This window comes from Neovison vison, chromosome 7, assembly GCF_020171115.1.
Source record: "Neovison vison isolate M4711 chromosome 7, ASM_NN_V1, whole genome shotgun sequence".
In the NCBI taxonomy this organism is placed as follows: Eukaryota; Metazoa; Chordata; class Mammalia; order Carnivora; family Mustelidae; genus Neogale; species Neogale vison.
Window position 1 is genome coordinate 187,070,334 of NC_058097.1, and position 16,982 is coordinate 187,087,315.

At 38.2% G+C, this 16,982-nt stretch overlaps 1 protein-coding gene across 1 annotated transcript in view; it reads left to right on the forward strand.

The window, feature by feature from the left end:
- HSD17B12 (hydroxysteroid 17-beta dehydrogenase 12) overlaps positions 1 to 16,982 on the forward strand; it is a 160,365-nt gene that overhangs the window by 29,279 nt on the left and 114,104 nt on the right. The window lies entirely within an intron of this gene.

Sequence of the window (16,982 nt, forward strand, 5' to 3'; positions counted from 1 at the left end):
TCTGTTTATTCCAACTGGGTGTGTGTGGTCATAAAGAATCGAGTGCGGATATTATTCGTGTTATATTATTAGGAAGAATTAATTCATCTTTACTATTAAAAATGGTGGCATGGTAGTAATCAGAATGTTCTGGGAGAGGTTCCTGGAGGTTTATAACTCTTAGAGTTGAAATTACCATTTAGTTAAGACCAGAATCTTAATGCATAAGGCAGGATTGAATAAGGTGAATGGATTTGATGAATTAAAGTGCTGCCTGTAAAGGATAGAAATTCGCTTTTGCATTTTAGCCAACAGCTTTTTATTGCAGAGTTTAGCTGCAAAATGAGGTAATAGGTTTTCACCCCATCTCCAGAGTCATTTGGACATATCATTTTGACTAGATCTGCCATTCAAATCAGCATGGCTTAGAAATAATTTATAATTTTATTTTTAGATCACAATTTTAGGATATTACCACGAGATGGTCATAATACTACTCTGTTTTACTGTAATTGGCTTGGGAGAAAGAGCTCTTAAGATGAGTTAACAGTTTATTGCTATTACCATTTATTTTATCTTTTTTTAGTAAATGAAAATCATGTGAAATTAAATTCAAATATATATTGTATAGAGAACATAACTGATTTGAAACCATGTAAAATATCTTCTCTTGCTAGCAAAACGTTCAGTTTTTCTTTCTTTGTGAAACCTTGAGTCAGGATGTACTAAGGAGTGAGTGTTTGTATTCTGGTGGTGTAGCTGAGCCAGACAGGTCTGCGGCACAGTGGGTTATTTTTAGACACTGGGTTGCCATTTTTATCCTGCAAAAATATTCATCAGTGCCTTGCTGACAGGCCATCAGTTTTTATAAATGTGTCACACAGACCAGATTTTGTTCTTTGTCTCATTCTCTTTCCAACTTTTGTCTTTTCCTTTTGATTTGTTCTTACGACTCTTTGGAGGAGGGAAACGTTTTTTATTTCGGTTCATGTATTAGATACTTCAATTCACAGATTTTCAGCGTCACACAATTCATTCATCTGTCTGCAGCTGCTTACACCTCTCTCCTTATTGTCTTTCATGGGAAACTGCTACAGATCACTGAGTTGAATGGGGGGAAAAGAGAAATGTGTGCGTTGCAGGCTCTCTTCATGGGTCCATTCAGTTTTTGACTCTATCTTCTCCAAATAAGTTGTTTTATATGTGTGTGCGTGTGTGTTTCCTTGTCTCACCCCGCTAGGGACTGACATTATTTTGTATGAGCAATGGCTGCCTAAAGGCCTGAGGGTTACCATATGTGGCATATAGCCTACTGGTTTGCACTGAAAATAAAGCCATCAAATCCATCATTATCTCTAAATGTGTACAACACTAATCATTTAATTCATTAGGAGACCTTTTTTTTCCCTTGTAGACCCTTGAGTGGCAAATACAGTCCAAACAGGAAGATTCCTACAATAATGAGAAAACAAAGGGAAAGTCATACATATAGTAAATAATTTTTAAACAATGTATATTCTTGTCTCATTTTAAAAAGACTTTAATTTCCAAAGCAGGCTTGTATTCACTTTTCCGTCTTTCTAATGAATGTTTACAGAGTAGATATTTAAGGGGCTAACACATTCATTGCTTTGGTGGATACCATGGCTTGGATAATAGGATTTCAGAGCTTTAGAGCTTAATTATTATTTTTTTTTAAAGATTTTTATTTATTTATTTGACAGAGAGATCACAAGTAGGCAGAGAGGCAGGCAGAGAGAGAGGAAGGGAAGCAGGCTCCCCGCTGAGCAGAGAGCCCGATGCGGGACTCGATCCCAGGACCCTGAGATCATGACCTGAGCCGAAGGTAGCAGCTTAATTAACCCACTGAGCCACCCAGGCGCCCAGAGCTTAATTATTTTAAGGAGAGAAGACTTCTTTATATATATTTTACAGACTTGGCAGTGTTGTACATTAGGTCAAAGTGTACGCACTGGAGCCAGGAACTTGGGTTTACAACTTGTCCTAGATATTTCCTATTTGTGTTACCTTGGGAAAGCTGTTTTAGCTTCCCTGAGCCTCAGTTTCTTCATCTGTAAAATTGGTGTGTACCTCACAAGTTACTATTATGTAGCAATATGCTAAAAATACGGAATGTCATATCCAGAACATAGTAAGCACATAAAGATACTAGTTAATTCATGATAATAACAGTAATAACTCTAGCAGGGATAATAACAAATATTTTACCAGTATTCTATGGTATTTTAATAGTCAGGAATGTATTCAGCTGTAAGCAACAGAACACCTCAGTGTGGCGGTTCAGAGATTTATCTAATAAGCCTGGGGTAGGCCAGAGTACGCAGTCAGCATTCAACAATATTTACTGAAAATATATTTGCCAGGTACTATTCTAGGCACAAGGATTCATCCATAAATAAAGTATAACAAGCTCTATCCTCATGAATCTTATATTCTAATTGGGGAGAGAGGCAAATAAACAAAAGGGAAGTACAAGTTATTAATATATTAGATGGTGGGCCTCAGAAAGGAGGGGCCATTTGAATTAGCCCACAAGAGAACGATTGAGTTTCAGTAAGCAAAGGCTTAATAAGAGAAAGGCACAGCAGAGGTAGAGATGTGAGAAAGGGTGGAGGTGTCCCCCTCAAAATGGACTTTCGGATGAGAATGCTGTTAGTCAGCAAGTAGTCGGGAACCATGAATATAAGATTTGTGTAAGATTTCTTTCTTTCTTTTTTTTTTTTTTTTAAAGATTTTATTTATTTGTTAGAGAAAGAGAGACAGAGCACAAGCACAGGCAGGCAGACTGGCAGGCTAGAAGCAGAGGGAGAAGCAGGCTCCCTGCCGAGCAAGGAGCCTGATGTGGGACTTGATCCCAGAACGCTGAGATCATGACCTGAGCCGAAGGCAGCCGCTTAACCAACTGAGCCACCCAGGCGTCCCAAGATTTCTAAATTTAAAAAATTTCACGTGTTCTTATTACTGGTCTCACTGTCTATGACGATGAGCAACCAGATACTTAAAACAAGTAATGACACTAATATATGGTGCTGTTATATCAAACATTGCTCTAAACAGCAGAAATTATATATATATATAATATATATATAATATATTATATATATATATATATATATATAAAACGCTTCACGTCAGGCTAATTGTGTGCCAGGAACTGTTGCAAGATTTGCGATCCATACTCCTACCCCAGTCTCTGAGTGAAGTACTTCTACTGTGGCCATTTTATGGATGAGTGAACCGAGCTAGTTAAGTGCCTCAGACCAGAGTTATTGGTGAGGACAAGTAGAAGGGATGGGGTAGGTGAGAGTAATGCTGACCACATGTAAGCAGGTTGACTCCCAGGAGCCTGAGCAGAGGAAGAAAGGAGAAATTGAGGGTGTGTGTCGGGCTGAGATGGCTCATATAAACAGTTACCCCAATTTCTGCAGCTCTGCCTGAGACCTACCTTTGGTTATGATTTGGTCCAGAGCTCTGTCCTACTTCAGAGACATGCTTCCTAGAGTCAAGCCCCAGGAGTATACCTTACTCAACAGTTACCTTTAGAATCTTTCGCTCATGGAAAGAGTGTCTTTTTGTTTGATTCTCCACTTGAATTGAATGAAAGAGGAATTTCCCATCTTCATTATTGGCCTTCTAATGGACTGAGCTTCCAAAATTAAATACCTTCAGGTAGTATCTGAAAAACTCTTATAATAACAAACGTTATGACATGGCCTATTAAAATTTCCATCTGGTTTCTTGTACACATTCTGTCCCAAATTAGAAGCTGCCAGCCTGTCAGGATACAGGTGTGGTCCACTCTTAAGAAAACCTGGTATAAGAAAATATAAATTTACAAAAATAGCTAAAGTGTGGGGTGTGTGCATTCCCAAAAGATTCTTAAGACTTCTATTAAGTTAATTGGGGAGAGTTGCTTTGCATAATGATTCAAGAATAGATTTCATTTATATAGTTTATAAATGCAAAGCTACAGCTATTGAAGGGTAAACTTATTAAATATACTTTATATTAAGGACTTGTCAGTATATAATATGCTCATTCTCATTGATGGGGACAGATCGTATATGACAGAGAGGACTGTGGCCTCTTACAGGCCAAGAGGTCGGCAGAAGCTGAGGGTAGCCTTGTTGGTTCTCTTAGATTGAGTAATGTTAGAAGGAATAAGTAGACTTTATCAGACAACAAATTCAATGTAAAATATTACAGCAGCTCTCATTATTTTCAGTAGCTATTTCCCTGAGTATTCTTTTTTTTTTTTTTTTTAAAGTAGGCTCCATGTCCAGCGTGGAGTTCAATGTGGGGCCTAAACCCAAACCCCAAGATCAAGACCTAAGCTGAGATCAAGAGTCGGAGGCTTAGCCAACTAAGCCACCCATGTGGCCCTTCCTGAGTGTTTTTATGTAGTATCTGCTCACTTGCCCAGAATAGCCCTATCATATTTAAATAAAACCCGAGTAGAAGGGTCTATGAAGACCCAGTTTAGAAAGAACTTTATGTGAACTTTGAGATTATTTGAATCTTCAGTATGCTAGAGGAGTAGCTCATGATTATAAGATACTTTGTGGTATAAATTACCCCCGGAGAACATACCCCCATCTCCTAATGCTGTTTTACAATTCTTTCTTCAAGTACTTGCTATTAGGGTAAAGCCATAGAAACCCACAAAAATGCGCCTCTCTGATCAGTCCTGTTTCTCTCTTGCCTGTTGTACCTCTTGGTCTCAGGCCAGGAGAGGTGGACTTGAAGCAGGCAGTCGGTGCATAGTGGGCAGTGGCTGCCCACTTTTCCAGAAGTGGCAGAATAGGTCCAGTGCCTTTTATTGGTTTCATTTCTGGAAAGCCTGAGTTTATTAAGTGCTTTTCTGTCCTAGGCTTTAAATGTTAATTAAACAGACCATCTCACTGTGGCAATAACCATATAGGGGTTTCCACAGTGTAATTCTGCTTAAGTTAGCATTTATAGAATATAATTTTGTACTTAAAAAAAAATTATCCCAGAAATGCCTTTAGTTATTATTTAGAAAAATAGGAAGTGCTGCTAAATAAATAAAAGAAAAAGTACTTAACAGTCCTCTGAGGTAATTCCCATCAACTCCTTGGTCTATGTATGACCTTTTAGATTTGTTTAGACCTTCTCCAGTGTACACACAAACATACATGCTTGTGTGCATGTAAATCTTTTTTTATATAAAAGATGGTAACTGGACTTGCTACTTCTGTTGCACCTGGGAATTGGCTTATTTATAAGCAAGATCATTGGTAAACTTCTTTTGGCTCATCATTAGATAGTGGTCATTAGAAATTCCAGCTAAGGGGATGGGGGGATGAGGGTAAATGGGTGATGAGCATTAAGGAGGGCACTTTTTGTAATGAGCAGTGGGTGTTACATGCAACTGATGAATCACTAAATTCTACCCCTGCAATTAATACTACACTATATATTAACTAACTAGAATTTTAATAAAATCTTTTGAAAAAAAAAGTGAAACAAATTCCAACTAAGGGTCTTCAGGAGAAATATTGTTAAAACAAATCTGGTCAATTTTACTCTACACAATTTTGCTCTAATTTGTCCTCACTGAATAGTATATTATAGACACCTTTTACTGCCAATAACTATTCTTTGGTGCTATAATTTTTGATAGATGCACTGTGTTTCCATTGTATTGATATCCTATATATAATATAGATATGAGTATATTCTACATTACTATATATGCCATAATATTATACCATATTCACTATGTATATACTATATATACATTGTGTATATACACTATATGTATTTTTAAATTATATATTATAATTTATTTAGCGGTTCTTTAGCATTAAATGGTCTCAATTTTACTATTGGAAACATTGCTGCAATGTATCAGCATCTTAAAGGTCATGTTCATTCTGAAAAACTGAAAAGGAAAGGCAGTGGAGCATTAAGTTAGTAAGGACCAGTAGATGGCATGGAAAGGTGTGTGACATTTAAAGAATTGCTTCAGATGCTCTTGTATCTTAAGGATCAACGACCAATTAAGAAAAACATGGGACATTTTACGTCTGATAGAATCCAGTAGAACACTGAATTTATAAATTTAGTACTGTCTTAATCTTATGAGGAATCGAAGGTGTTTTTAAGACATTAAATAAGAGGTAATGGTATCCTTCCAGCATACCTGCAAGGTAGAGGAGTAGATCAGTAAACAAGACAACTTTTAACTTAAAGCATCAGAGATCTTACTCTTTAAGTCAGTCTGGTTCCAGTAATGAAACTCTGTTAAATCATTTGCATTTGAAAAAGAGAGAGCCTGAAAGTAACATAGATCAGAAAGGAACAGAGACAATATACAGTAACAGTCACTTTACAGGTAGTACAATGGCACTAAATTCGTATCTTTCAATAATTACTTTAAATGTAAATGGACTAAACGCCCCAGTCACAAGACATGGGGTATCAGATTGGATAAAAAAGCAAGACCCGTTGATATGCTGTCTGCAAGAGACTCATTTTAGACCCAATGACAGATTTAAAGTGAGGGGTTGGAAAACAATTTATCATGCTAATGGACATCAAAAGAAAGCTGGGCAGGGTGGGGGCAATCCTTGTAGCAGACAAATTAGATTTTAAACCTAAGACTGTAATAAGAGATGAGGAAGGACACTATATTATAATTAAAGGGTCCATCCAACAAGAAGATCTAATAATTATAAATATTTTTGCCCCTAACATTGGAACAGCCAATTATATAAACCAACTAATAATAAAATTGAAGAAACACATCGAAAATAATACAATTAGGGACGCCTGGGTGGCTCATTTCGTTAAGCGGCTGCCTTCGGCTCAGGTCATGATCCCAGGGTCCTTGGATCGAGTCCCATATCTGGCTTCTGGCTCAACAGAGAGCTTGCTTCTCCCTCCCACTCTGCCTGCTGCTCTCCCTGCTTGTACTCTCCCTTTCTGTTAAATGAATAAATAAAACCTTAAAAAAAATTCTTAAAAAAAAAAAAAGAAAATAATACAATTATAGTAGGAGACTTTTAACACCCTACTCCCAGCAATGGACAGATCATCTAAGTAGAAGATCAACAAGGAAACAAAAACTTTGAATGACACACTGGACCAGATGGACTTCACAGATATATTCAGAGCATTCCATCCTAAAACAACAGAATACACATTTTCTCGAGTGCACATGGAACATTCTCCAGAATAGATCACATACTGGGTCACAAATCAGGGCTCAACTGGTACCAAAAGATTGGGGTCATTCCCTGCATATTTTCAGACCACAATGCTTGAAACTGGAACTCAATCATAAGAGGAAATTTGGAAAGAACTAAAATACATGGAGGCTAAAGAGCATCCTACTAAAAAATGAATCAACTGGGAAATGAAGGAAAAATTTTAAAAGCTCATAAAAAAATGAAAATGAAAACACAACTTTCAAAACCTTTAGGATGCAGCAAAGGCAGTTCTGGGGTGTGGGGGGGAGCATATAGCAGTACAAGCCTTTCTCAAGAAATAAGAAAAGTCTCAAATATGCAGCCTAACCTTACACCTAAAGCAGATGGAGATAGAACAGCCCGTAAAGCCTACATCCAGCAGGAGAAGAGAATTACTAAAGATTAGTTCAGAAATCAGTGAAATAGAAACCGAAAGAACAGAAGAACAGATCAACCAAACTGGGAGCTGGTTCTTTGAACGAATTAATAAGATTGACAAGAACATGAATGGAAAAGGAGAGATCACAACCAACATCAAAGAAATCCAAACAATTATAAGAACATATTAAAGCAACTATATGCCAAGAAATTAAGCAATCTGGAAGAAATGGGTGCCTTCCTAGAGACATATAAACTACCAAAACTGAAACAGGAAGAAATAGAAAACCTGAACAGACCCATAACCAGCAAGGAAATGGAAGCAGTAATCAAAAATCTGGCAACAAACAAGAGCCCAGAGATGGCTTCCCAGGGGAATTCTACCAAACATTTAAAGAAGAATTAATACCTATTCCTCTGAAACTGTTTCAGAAATCAGAATGGAAGGTAAACTTCCAAACTGTTTCTATGAGGCCAGCATGACCTTGATCCCCAGACCAGATAAAGACCCCACCAAAAGGGAGAATTACAGACCAATATCCCTGATGAACATGGATGCAAAAATTCTCACCAAGATACTAGTCAATAGGTTCCAACAGTACATTAAAAGGATTATTCACCACGACCAAGTGGGATATATTCCTGGGCTGCAAGGGTGATTCAACATCTGCAAATCAATCATTGTGATACACAACATAAATAAAAGTAAGGACAAGAACCATATGATCCTCTCAATAGTTGTAGAAAAAACATTGGACAGAGTACAGCATCCTTTCTTGACTAAAACTTCCCAGGGTAGGGATAGAGGGTACATTCTGCAAAAAACCCACAGTGAATATCAATGAATATCAATCTCAATGGGGAAAAACTGAGAGCTTTTCTCCTAAGGTCAGGAACACAGCAGGGATGTCCACTCTCACCACTGTGGTTCAGCATAGTACTAGAAGTCCTAACCTCAGCAACTGGACAACAAAAAGAAACAAAAGACATCTGAATTAACAAAGAAGAAGTCAAACTCTCACTCTTCACAGATGACATGCTAGTCTATGTGGAAAACCTAAAAGACTCCACCCCAAAATTGCTAGAACTCTTATAGGAATTCAGCAAAGTGGCAGGATATAAAATCAATGAGACAGAAGAAAGAGAAATTAAGGAGTCAATCCCATTTATAATTGCACCTAATACCATAAGACACGTAGGAATAAAGACACGTAGGAATAAAGTGGCAAAGGGATCTGTACTTGAAAACTACAGAACACGAAACAAACTTGAGGAAGACACAAAAAAATGGAAAACGTTCCATGCTCATGGATTGGAAGAACAAATATTGTGAAAATGCCTATGCTACCTAGAGCAATCTACACATTGAATCCAACCTCTATCCAAATCCATCAACTTTTTTCACAAAGCTGGAACAAATAAACCTAAAATTTGTACAGAACCAGAAAAGGTCATAAATAGCCAAAGGAATGTTGAAAAAGAAAACCAAAGCTGGTGGCATCACAATTCTGGACTTCAAGCTCTATTACAAAGCTGTAATCATCAAGACAGTATGGTACTTCCACAAAGGCAGACACATGGATCAATGGAACACAATAGAGAACCCAGAAATGGATCCTCAACTCTATAGTCAAATAATCTTCAACAGCAGGAAAGAATATCCAATGGAAAAAGGACAGTCTCTTCAACAAATGGTGTTGGAAAAATTGGACAGCCACATGCAGAAGAATGAAACTGGACCACTTCCTTACTCCACACACAAAAATAGACTCAAAACGGATGAAAGACTTCAATGTGAGACCGGAATCTATCAAAATCCTAGAGTAGAGCACAGGCAGCAATCTCCTTGACCTCTGCTGCTGCAATTTCTTGCTAGACACGTCTCCAAAGGCAAGGGAAACAAAGGCAAAAATGAACTATTGGGGCTTTATCCAGATAAAAAGCTCCTGCACAGCAAAGGAAACAGTTAGCAAAATTAAAAGGCAAGCCACGGAATGGGAGATATTTGAAAATGTCTTATCAGATAAAGGGCTGGTATCCAAAATCTATAAAGAACTTATCAAACTCACCACCCCAAAACCAAATAATCCAGTCAAGAAATGGGCAGAAGATATGAACAGACATTTCTCCAGAGAAAACCTACAAATAGCCAAAAGACACATGAAAAAATGCTCAATATCTCTTGGCATTAGGGAAATACAATTCAAAATCACAATGGGATACCGCCTCATACCAGTCAGAATGGTTAAAATTAACCAGTCAGGAAATGATAGATGTTAGTGAATATACAGAGAAAGGGGAACCCTCTTACAGTGGGGATGCAGGCTGATGCAGCCACTCAGGAAAACAAAACATGGTGGTTCCTCAGAAAGTTGCAAATAGAGCTACCCTACAACCCCATAATTGCACTGCTGGGGATTTACCCCAAAGAAGAAATGTAGTGATCCACCTGCACCCCAGGGTGTCTAGCAGAAGTGTCCACAATAACCAAATTATGGGAAGAAAAAAATGAAATCTTGCCATTGCAGTGACATGGATGGAACTAGAGGTTATTATGCTAAGCAAAATAAGTCAATCAGAGAAAGACAATTATCGCATCATGTCACTCATATATGGAATATAAGAAACAAAACAGGATCTTAGAGGAAGAGAGGAAAAAAATAAGATGAAATCAGCGAGGGAGACAAACCATAAGAGACTCTTAATCATAGGAAACTATTGCTGGAGGAGAGGGGGTTTAAGGGATGGGATAGATGGGTAATGGACATTAAGGAGGGCATGTGATGTAATGAGCGCTGGGTGTTGTCTAAGACTGAATCACTGACTTCTACCTCTGAAATCAGTAATGCATTATATGTTAATTAATTGAATTTAAATTTAAAAATGTTAATTACTGGGCCAGGGACACTTTGCAGAGCCAGGACTAGATCATAGGTTTCCCCCGACTGCTGGTCAACTCACAGCTATTTTTTGTACAATACAGTCTCTGGAACTCAGAAAAATAGTGTTGGATTACATGAAGTTCCTTTAAAAGATTCTGTTGGAAATATATCTCGTTGAGTGCTCATTTTGAAAAGTGTGATAGTTGTTGAGTTGCTTAGCATAATTACATTGGCAGGGTTGGGTTTTCCTAAAAAGTAGAATGAGGATCTAGCCAGATGTTGTCTGACAGGCGGGAATTGTGCTTCCTTGGTTTTGGCTCTTCAGGGATGAGGGGAAAAAAAAAACTTGGAGAGAATAGATTAGATTTCTTCATTTCCTACCTCACATTTGTTGTTGAGGGGAGCCTGGCTGGCTCAGTTGGTAGAGCATGTGACTTTTGATCTTGAAATTGTGAGTTAAAGCCCCACCTTGAGCAAAGAGCTCACTAAAATGAAAAAATAAATTAATTAATTTAAACCCTCTTTAAAAGATTTTTGTTGTTGATACCTTATTTATCTCGGTCTTCAAGGTATATATCATAAATTGTTTATCAGACTATCTTTTGGGGAGGATTTTTAAAGTTCTTGATCAGACATGAGTCCGGCAGGACAGCAGATGAAGTTACTTTCTCCTAGGTAAAAAGTACCTAGGGATATGGTGAGGTCTCTTCGACTAAAGCATTAACATTTGAGTTTTCAGGGAACTCTCTATTCCTTGAGGAAGAAATTGTTCACTAGGATACTCTGGCTCTAACTATGACTTTATTGTAGTGTTACTGTGATAAACCTAGTGGTTTAAAAGCAGATTGGCATCTTAGTGCTGAGGGAGGGATTTACTTCTCAGAGTGACGGAAATCCAAGGTCTCTTTGTTTTGGAGGTTTTTACCCACTTAGCTGAAGAATATTGTTAAAAGCTTAAACTGGATGAGTTAAGTTGGAACAAGCCACGTAATTTATACTAGACTCTGTCTGGATATTTATCTACCTTGGTGTACATGAATTTGGGCCATTCAGTAGAAGTTAATTATTGGAATTACCAAGTAGATCTCCTTACAACTCTCAATTTTATCAGGCCTGAATTGTATATCTTAAGGAAACTCAAGTAGTAAGCACTATGGACTAATTAGTGTGTTTGCCTAATGTTTATAAGTTAAGGAAATGTTTGATTTAGTTATTACTCTGCCGGTTAAATGTGTACAACCATAAGATATGTCAAAAGCTGCTATTTTTTTTAAAGAAGATTTTATTTATTTTAATGAAAGAGAGAGAGAGAGAATGAGCAGGAGGGGCAGAGGGAGAGGGATGGAGGATCTCAAACAGACTCCACACTGAGCGTTGAACCCAATCTGGGTTTTGATCCCAAAACCCTGAGCTCATGATTTGAGCTGAAACCAAGAGATGGAGGCTCAACTGACTGAGCCACCCAGGAACCCAAAAGCTCATATTTCTTATTTTGAGCTACAGGACTGTTCCAATTTGGACCTGTTTAAGTGAATTCAAGCCTGTAGGCATTTATGAGCTATAGATATCTTACATAGAAGTAAAAGAAATGTGATAATTTATGTTGAACGTAAAACAGTTGCATAGATGGGACAGTTATCATTTGAATGTTAACCACTCCGTCTACATTTAAAAAAAAAAGCCACAGGGCACCTAGGTGGCTCAGTCGGTTAAGCATCTGGATCTTGGTTTAGTTTCATGGCATGATCTCATGGTTCTTGGGATCAGGCGCCGCCTTGGGCTCTGTGCTTCAGCACGGAATCTGCTTGTTCCTCTCCCTTTGCTCTTCCCCACTCGTGCTCTCTTTCTCTTTCATACCCACACTTTCTCTCATAAATAAATAAATAAATAAATTCTTCAAAAAAGAAAAAGCCAGGATTATAGAACATTGGAGATAAGAATCTCATAACTATAGCGCCAACTCTTTTTCCTTACTATGTTTCATGATCTAATTAATCATTAGCATTAAGAGCCAGACAAAAAGTCAGGAATGGTTTTGTTTCTTTTGCTTCCAGTTATCTTGAACTTGTACACATTCTTTAGCTTGCTGATTGCAGGGTGGCTGATGGCCACCTTGGGGAGTGAAGAGAAATGCCACTTTTAATATAAGGATTGAGTTGGGCACACAATGGAGCCGATTCCCTAATATGTTATATTTGGGAAACACCGGACAGACTGCCTTGGGCTAAGAGGCTGGTTAAGGAATAGTGAAAAAGTCAGATTCTGCATTATGGGACTAATGAGGAAGGGACTCGAATATTTGTGTATGCAACATGCATTATTGCTAATGTGAGTATTGTAGGTTGTTCCGAGTTTGTAGCTCGTGTTCTGTTGTGTGGAGGATTAATATTCTGACATTTAGGTTGATATGACCATTGGCAAGTCACTTAACCTCTCTTTATTTGATTTATTTGATTTCTTTATTTGTAAATCTAGATGCTATAGTCTTTTATTTTCTGGGACCCTCATTTAGTTTTTGGGCAGCTACTAATCGTGCCTAATAGAGTGTCGGGACAGTTAAGACAGTGAAGACAGCGTCTGTAAAGTGCTTGCCATCCTGTGTTTGGCACAAAATAAGTTCTCAATATTAGATAGATGAAAAGGGACCGTTCTGCCCATAGGGGCAGTCCAAACTTAGGTTCCTCTGTATTCTGTTGTGTAAATCGAATGATGTATTGATTGGATTTTTGCTTCCTAAATTCAAGGGACAATGCAGCAAAATTCAATGGATGATGCAGCAAGAGAAATAGCAATTTCTTTTCCTTTTTTGCTCTAGCCCTTGGTAAAAAGCTAATCTTTATATCTTTTGAAAGATATATTTTTTTAATTGAGGTAAAATTCTTATAACATAAAATGAACCATAAACCATTTTAAAGTGTACAATTCAGTGAGATTTAGTAGCTTCACAGTGTTGTGCAACCATCACTTCTGTCCAGTTCCAGCACATTCTTATCACATCAGAAGGAAACAGCATATCCATTGAAGCAGTCACTCCTCATCCCTTTCTCCCCAGCTCCTAGCAATCACTAATCTTTTCTTCCTCTGTGGATTTTCCTATTCTGGATGCTGTATAAATGGAATCATACAGCTTGTGATCTTTGTATCTGGCATCTTTTAGTTAGCATAATGTTCATACCGATGGTTCATTTGTATTTTGAAACGTGTCAGTACTTCATTCCTTTTCATGGCTGAGTAATATTCCACTGTATGGATAGACCACATTTTGTTTATCCATTCATCAGTTGATAGGCATTTGGTCATTTCCACCATCTGGCTGTTGTGAATAGTCCTGCTAACAAACATTCGTGGACAATTTTCTGTTTGGATACTTGTTTTCTGTTCTTTTGAGTGTATAGGTAGGAGTAGAATTAATGCGTCACATTGTAGTTCTGTGTTTATCCTTGTGAAGAACAGCTGAACTGTTTACATCAGCAACTGCACCATTTTACATTCCTACCAACAGTGTACTAGGGCTCTGATCTCTCCACATCCTTACCAACACTTGCTATTTTCCATTTTCTTTCTTAAAAAATTGTGGCCAAACTAGTTTGTCATTGTACTTTTGGTTTGCATTTCTCTAATGATACTGAACATTTTTTCCTATGCTTTTTGGCCATTTGTTTACCTTCTCTGGATAAATATCTCTGGAAGTCCTTTGCCTATTTTAATATTGAGTTGTCTTTTTATTGTTGAGTTATTAGGAGTCTTTTATATATTCTGAATCTGGACTCTTATTAAAACTATGATTTACAAATATTTTCTGCTATTCTTTGGTTTGTCTTTTCAGTCTCTTGATGTTCAAGAAGGTTCAGGTTTTTCCTTTTTTGTTTTTAGGATTTTATTTTTAGGTAATCTCTACCCCCAATGTGGGGCTCAAACTCATGACCCCGAGATCGAGTTTTACGCACCACTGACTGAGCCAGCTGGGCACTTGCAAGAAGCTTTAGTTTTGATTAACTCCAACTTGCCTATTTTTTCTTTCGTTGTTTGTACTTTTGGTATCATATCTAACCTTAGTAGCTCTTTCATTTTTCTTTCTATACCCCTGTCACTTTCTAGTGTTGTCTATTGCTAACATTTATTGGAAATTTACTACTTGTCAAGTTGTGTGCTAAGTACATTGTATTATATACATTGTCCCGTTTAATTCTCAAGTAATCCTGAATGCTGAATATTGTTATTAACATTATCTTACGGAATTTTTACAATGACTGTGGGATGCATAGTATTGTCTTCACTTTGCAGATAAATCAAGATACTAGCAGTTAACCAGCCTCTGATAGATGGCAGAGTTGAAATTTGAACCTGGACTTGAACTTTGCTGGTCTGATTTTTCCACCCCTATTCTTTTTTTTTTTTTTTTATTTTTAAAGATTTTTATTTATTTGACAGGCAGAGATCACAAAGAGGCAGAGAGTCAGGCACAGAGAGAGAGAGAAAGGGAAGCGCATTCCCTGCTGACCAGAGAGCCCAATGCGGGGCTCCATCCCAGGACCCTGGGATCATCATGACCTGAGCTGAAAGCAGAGGCTTTAACCCACTGAGCCACACAGGTGCCCCTCCACCCATATTCTTAACCACTTCACATACTGATTTTTGTACCAAAATAGCAAAAGCCCAAAGTCCTTGCACTGTAGGGAAGGAAAAATTTTTCTTCTACCCTTCAAGGTCTTCCAGCTGAGCTAACAATTACATTTACATGAGACAGGTTAACAGGAGGGAAAAAACCCAGCATTTTATTATGTGCACCTGGAGGCCCAATATTGAAATTGAGACCCAAGGAAAAGACCAAGGCAGACAGTTTTTATACTTTTTGGCCAAGATACAGTACATTTTTGAGGAATTGATGGGATGAAGAAAACATGTTTGGGAGCTTTGAGGAGTAAGGAATTCTAAGCAGAATTTGGGCTGGGATCTGTTAAAAAGTAACTTTTTACAGATAGTTAAAAAGTAACAGGTTTGTTTCTACAGCTTTCTTCTTCCTGTCTTTAGAAAGAAGCCTTTCTAAAGTTCCTGTCTCCTGTGATAAGGATGTCTTTTTATTTCTTAGCATAGGGAGGGTACCTTTCATGTGAGAGATTTATTTCCTGCTCTCAGAGGGACAGAGGAGGGTCTGAGTGCCCTTGGACTTAGGTAACTTCTTTCAAAATAATCAGTATGCCAGAGTGGCACATTTTGGAGTAGGCTGCTCTTGGCCTCTAAACTACTGTGGTGTTTTCCTAGGTTTGTGATGCAGAGTAGTAACTCCTTTGTTGCTGGTCAGAATTCCTACACGCATTCCACATTACCCCCTCATTTTGGCTATCCCCAAAGGAGACCACAAAGCAGTCTGAATCCACCAAATCACCAAGGTGCAGGGCTTGATAGCCTTTCAATTCTTTTACAAGGGTTTGAATTTTTACAGAGGATGTGGCAGTCACTGAAATGAATCATTAGCTGGAAAGGTTTTCAGTTAACCAAGCAAAGTGACAAAGTCAAGCAGAAGGTCTTTTTGGGGTGTGGTGCCAGCAGAAGATGAAAGGCCTTGCCCGGAAGACCGTCCCCAGGATTGGCTGCCTCAAGCGGGTGCTGCTTACAGTTCCTCCTCCTCCTCTGTCCTGAACCTAGGTGCTTTGAATGGTGATTTTTGGGTTTGGTTAGTTTTTGAAGTGATAAACTCTACCTGTCTGCAGTGTCTGGTTGCGTCCAGAGAAGAGGAAGGGGGAGGTGAGAGAGGGCCCGCTGGGTGGGGAAACCTCATGGGCAAACTTGAGTGGGAAAAGGGACCTCGCTGTTGGGACAGCACATTTGGAAGCGTTTTCTTTCTCTCTAGTAATGTACCGTGCTTGAAAAAAGGCGTGTATTTTTCCAAACCATGGGGTTGTGGGAAATGCCCACACTGTCTGGGCTTATGCATAATCTGATTTAATTTTCCCTGTAAAATTACTTTTTTTTATCAAAATATGATTAGGAGAATAAGTGATAGTTGTCTTATTTTGTATCCCTTTCACTGCCTTTCTCAGATAAAAATGCAGGAAGTTGCTGCTGTTTTATTAACTTGCAGCCTGCATGCTTCTCTTTGTTCTTTGTTAAATATGAGCTGGCATGTGTTAAGACTACGTTAGCATTTGCTCTTTGGGACTTCAGTGGTTTCTAAATTCAGCACTGCTAAGCCGCTTCCCTGTTTGCTTGAATCAATTGAGGCTGCTATTTTTAGCAACAAAAGGGACTTGAAATAGCAATTTTTTTTTCATGTAATAGATCCCCAGGAGGAATACTGATGCAAGCTCTCTGTCATTTTCTATTCTCCCCATCCCCCAAAAGCACTCAGAGGAAAGGCAGCTGTCATGGTTTGCGGCAGTATTAATCTTTAATCAATCGAGTGTTTTCTGCATTCAGGTGTTCAGGGAGGGAAAAAAAAGGGTCAGAAGAAGGAACCTGTCTAGAATAACTAAGCTCTTAATGCATGGGCTCTGCAGTCAGAATTTGG